This window comes from Saccopteryx bilineata, chromosome X (assembly GCF_036850765.1).
Source record: "Saccopteryx bilineata isolate mSacBil1 chromosome X, mSacBil1_pri_phased_curated, whole genome shotgun sequence".
NCBI classification, from domain to species: Eukaryota; Metazoa; Chordata; class Mammalia; order Chiroptera; family Emballonuridae; genus Saccopteryx; species Saccopteryx bilineata.
Genome location: NC_089502.1, coordinates 32,193,079 through 32,199,124, shown reverse-complemented (window position 1 = coordinate 32,199,124; position 6,046 = coordinate 32,193,079).

Here is a 6,046-nt window from a genome sequence, read left to right as displayed (position 1 = left end):
GTAATGTTTTGGTCTTAGTTTAAACCGTCATGTTTCTAACCAAAGGGACCTGACCCATGCCCTAAAATCAAATTTCTTGGATATGTTAATTCTCCTGGTGTATTTTCAAAAAGGCAACAAAACTGAACCCCAAGTGCACATCTCAAAAGCTTAATACCAGATACTCTTTCTAAGCAATCCCTGCTGTGTCCAAGTCTCCGAAAGTGGTATTTATGTCTGATATAAAATGATATCTACCTTAGGGAAATGGATTCACGAGTTCTACCAGTAACTTTTTGCTGGTAGGGAATGCTGCCAAGTAAAAGGACTGACTGTACTGAGACAAAGGCAAAGTCACTTTAGTCAGCTGCTCCATCAGCCTCTATTCAGGGAAGTCCTATAAATGGCCACGCTTCCTTCCTCCACATTCTAGATGTAACTTGTTGAAAAGTATCTAAGGAACTTGGCAGAAACTTCTGTCTACATTTGAAAAATGGACGCAGAAGGAAACCAGTCACTTGACAATTTGTTGAAGATGTGAGGGGTTAAAATGATTACTCCATATTGTAAAAAAGGAGACACTTAAATATATCAATTTCCTTAAGATGCTCCTTCACAGAGAATCATTTTTAACGTGTTTGCATCAATATTCAAAAGGTAACAGTCCCAGAGACAGAATGTCTGCAGGAGTCATCACCTGACACCTACAGTAGAGTTGTGGGTATATCAAAAACTGTTAATCATGTGGGCTTTTGATTAATTCACTTAATTTATCTCCATAGTCTACATGGCAAACCCAAGTAGATTTTTATAATTGCCGGTGGTATGACATTAATGAAAATATCTCAAGTCTTATGGTAGACTAGCATAGAAAGCAAAAACTATAACAGGTGTTTAGTCAAAGTAATTTCCAAACTTCAGAACTGATCCTCCTTTTTGCTTTTCATAAAACAGAACCACAGCCCTGAAAATGCAATGAAAAAATATTACCCACCAAAATGAATTCTGATCACACAATTGCCCCTGATGTATATGTATCTGCACAGAAAGGATATATACAAACACCTCCTAGCAAAGTGATGACTTCCAGTTCTTAAGTGTTTGCCTTAGAAATGATTACTTATTCAACCAAAGGGGTGAGGGAACAAGGAATGAGCAACTGAGAATCCATATTGGGCCTAATTAATGCTGAAAAACAGCAAAAGTGCACACACATTTCTATCACATAAGCATATTTTAGAACTCCTTTCCCTCTCATGCACCCCTTCTTCCACTCAGCTTCTTAGAGCCACAGCATAAAGAAAACTGTATTCATATATACAGTTGACCCTTGCACAATGCAGGGGTTAGGGGTACTGACTCCAGTGCAGCTGAAAATAGGTGTATAATTTTTGACTCCCTCAGAACTTAACTACAGATAGCCTACTAATTGGCCCGAAGCATTACTGAAACAGCTAATTAACACATATTTTGTATGCTACATGTGTTATACACTGTATTCTTACAATAAAGTCAGCTAGAGAAAAGAAAATGTTATTAAGAGAATTAATATGAAAAAAGAAAATACATTATAGTATTTATTGAAAAAGTCCATGTATATGTGGACCTGCACAGTTCAAATTCATGTTGTTCAAGAGTCAAGTGTATGTTACTTTTTTTTTAAGTGTATGTTCCTTTAATTCAAGCTTTTCATAAAGCAGAACCACTTATCTTGGTAATTCATGTAGTTGCAGAACTCAGAAACCTATAAGTCATCCTTGACCATTTTCCTTTCTCTTGTTCCCAATATTCAATCCATTTCTAAGTTCTGTTGATCTTACCTTCTAAATATCTTTTACCCCTGACCAGATAGCTCAGTTCTGTAGAGCAGTGGTCTCCAACTCCCGGGCCGTGGACCAGTACCGGTCAATGGGCCATTTGGTACCAGTCCACAGAGAAAGAATAAATAACATACATTATTTCTGTTTTATTTATATTTAAGTCTGAATGATGTTTTATTTTTTTTAAATGATCAGATTCCCTCTGTTACATCTGTCTAAGACACTCTTGACGCTTGTCTTGGTCACATGATATATTTATCCGTCCCACCCTAAAGGCCGGTCCGTGAAAATATTTTCTGACATTAAACCTGTCTGTGGCCCAAAAAAGATTGAGGATCACTGCTTTAGAGCATCATTTTTATTTGCAGGGATTGTGGGTTCAATCCCTGGTCAAGGCACATATAGGAACAGATTGATGTTTCTTTCTCTCTCTCCCACTCTCTCCCTCCCTTCCTCCCTCCCTCTCTTGCTTCTTCTCTCTCTCAAATCAATAAAAATTATAAATAAATAAATATATTTTAAATTCATATCCACTTTTATCCAGTTCTATTGCAACATACCAGGCAAAGTTATTAACATTTTATATCCAAACCTGTATAACCAACTGCCTGCATGACATTTCTTGGATCTTTTAGTCAACATCTTAAACTGAATTGATGGTAACAGCTCCCAACCTCATCCCTACCTGGTTCACTTCCAGTGTTCCCTCTTAGTGAATGGAACAACTAACTAGTTATGCAAGTTAGAAAACTAGGTGTGATCCCAGAATCTCTCCTCTCTTCCCATATAAAACTAAAATCAAATTTACCTCCTAGAAGTGCTTAAATCCTTTCATTTCTTTCCAATTTTACCATTATCCTTTTTATACTTCTTAAATAAAAATTTCTAAAATACTCTAGAAGTCTCTAATTTGTCTACTCTCATACACTCCCCAACCCCAGATTATTTTTATGTGTAGCACACAAATATTTTTTAATCATACCCTCCTCTACATTTTTTTTTAGCAAGAGAGCAACAGAGACAGACAGGAAGGAAGAGAGATAAGAAGCATCAACTCACAGTTGTGGCACTTTAATTGTTCATTGATTTTTATCATACATACCTTGACCAGGGAGCTCTAGCTGAGCCAGTGACCTACTGCTCAAGCCAGCGACCTTGAGCTCAAGCCAGTGACCATAAGGTCATCTGTGATTCCCATGCTCAATCTGGCAACCCTGCACTCAAGTGGGTAACCCCACACAACAAGCTGGTGAGCCCATGCTCAAGCCAATGAACTTGGGGTTTTGAATCTGGGTCCTTGGCATTCCAGGTTGATGCTCTATCCACTGTATCACCTCCTGGTCAGGTACTCCTACCTTTTGCATAAGCCTTCACTGGCCACTAATGGCTCTTAATATAAAACAAATTTGTCTACAAAATCTATAAGGCCATGAGTGTTCTGACTCTCTCTGCCTATCTCTTTAGGTTTGTTTTACACATTCTCCTTCTCATTCTCTTTGTACTCTGACCTTACTAGCCTTTTTATAAATCATCTTAAAAACCACACCTTCTTCCTTCTGCAATAGGAAATTTGAACATTTTCCTGGAATGAAACCCTCATAATATTAAGTCACTCATACTCATTTTTCTGATCCTAATTCAATTATCATTTCCTCCAGTGACATCACAGTGCACAACTCCTGGGGATGCTATTCATGTAGTCTATGAGAATGGCACCTCCTGCAGCTTTAAAGTACACAGGCTGATATAAGTCCTCATTTCTTCTCTTCTTCTCTTTCTCAGAGAAAGCTTCTTTTACCTCCATAACAAGTTTATAGAACCATGTAGCTTTCTTGCTTACTACAGTTTTAACATTTGATTAGGTTTTTCCTCCTCACTTGACTATAAAACTCATAAGGGTGAGGGCCTTCCATGTTTTGCTCCTTTATAGCACAGCGTGTGGTGTATAGAAGGACCCTCAAATAATTTGTGTTGATTGAAGATGGGAACAAAGGTGGAGAAGCAAGAAAAAGTTTCTCCTTTTTTTCCCCCAAATCTTGGGGAATTTTTGTTGTTGTCTTTTTGTTTTTGTTTTTTAGATTTATTCATTTTTGGAAAGAGAGAGAAAGAAGAGAAGAGGAGCAGGAGGCATTAACTCCCATATGTGCCTTGACCAGGCAAGCCCAGAGTTTTGAACAGGTGACCTCAGTATTCCAGGCGGATGCTTTATCCACTGCACCACCACAGGTCAGGCCCCCCATATCCTGTTGATTTTATTTTAATCATCATCATCTGTGTACCGTCAGTATAACATTTGGTATTTACATGTTTGGCCGTTTCTCCACAGGCTCCTCTGGAGACACAGCAGATAGTAATAGGTCTCCAGGCCTCTCTACACACAGTGTGTTATTACTTGTCTCAGTGAGTTCTCTGGGATCTCATGGCTCTGCTTTGATTCAGACTCTTATTTTGATTCATTCTCTTCATCAGATGGTAATAACAAATATTGTTGGTTTTGCTTCTCTCTTAAAGTCATTCTTGAATGGGTAGTAGATTTTTTAGAGGATCTTTGGCTACACTGTGTTACAGGGGCATTTCTACTAACTTGGAACTGTCCCTGCACTTCCCTTGAAGGGGGAGAGGTCATCCTCTCTTTCTTTTGTTAGCACTTGGCTGTCGGCTCTTCAATATTCAGGGCTAATTGTTCTCCACATGTGGCTAGATGGTTCATATCTGTGCTAAACTCCTAGAATTTGCTGGTAATTTCAGCCATGTGGAAGCCTCGCTGCGGTCTTCCCTAGGATCCTGATCTCCCTATATATACTTTACTGAGGGCAATATAGAGCCCTACTCTTTCCCTTTGTTTGGTTATCAAGGCACTACCCCAGACAATGGTAGACCTCAGGTGGCTTAGACATCACAAAGCATGACTCTTGGCACCCATCACTTCTAGTTCAGCATTCACCATCTTGTCATTGTCATCACCACCATCATTTCTTTCTTTTTATTGTACTTACTTTCTTATGGAATTACTTCACTGGTTTAATATAAAAGGATATGATTCAGAAACAGCCTGATGGAAGAGATGCATGGGGCAAGGTATGTCAGAAGGTCACATTGAACTTCCATGCCCCCTCAAAATAGTGTCATTTTCCCCAAATCTCTACCTACTCACCAACCCAGAAACTTCATTTCTCCTCTTTATTTATTCATTTTTTAATTTTTAAAATTTATTTAGAAAATTGACTTTAACAGGGTGACATTGATCAATAAGAGTACATAGGTTTCAGGCGAACATTTCTATAGCATTTGAACTGTTGATTATGTTGTATACACATCACCCGAAGTTAAATTATTTTCCATCACCTTATATTCATTCCTCTTTACACTCTTTCCCACACCCCTTCCCATTCACTAAAGTCCCTTTCCTCCTCCCCAATGTTCCCTTCCCCTTGGTAACCACTTCACTTTTATCTATGTCCATAGTCTCAGTTTTATATTCCACCTATGTGTAAAATCATAGATCCTTAGCTTTTTCTGATTTACTTATTTTATTCAGTATAATGTTCTCAAGTTCCATCCATATTGTCATAAATGTCACCATGTCATCATTGCTTATGGTTGAGTAGTATTCCATTGTATATATGCACCACATCTTCTTTATCCAATCTTCTATTGAGCGACACTTTGGTTGTTTTCATACCTTGGCCACCATAAATAATGATGATGGGTGTGCACATGTCTTTACACACAGATGTTTTCAAGTTTTTTAGGTAAATACTCAATAGAAGTACTGCTGGTTCATATGGTAACTAATTTGGTGGCTTACTATAAAACTATAGAAATTACTACAGTGTGTAATATTGGTGAAAGCACAGACACATCGATGAAAAGAACAGAGTCCAGAAATAAACCCATGCATATATAGTCCATTGATTTTCTGCAAAGGTGCCAAAGTAATTCAATAGATAAAAGATAGCCTTTTCAATAAATAGTGCTTGAACAATTAAACATTCTTATTCAATCAGGAAAAAAAGATCTTTAATCCATGACTCTATGTTTTATATCATATAAAAATTGTAATTGAAATGGATCAGAGACCTATATATAAAACCTAACATCATAAAAACTACAAGGAGAACTTTTTTATAATTTTAAACCAAGAATTTTGAATATGATCTAAAATCATGGACCATAAAATTAATGAAATAGATGTTATCAAAATTAAAAACACTCAAAAAGCATGTTAAAAAAGTAAAATGAAGCCC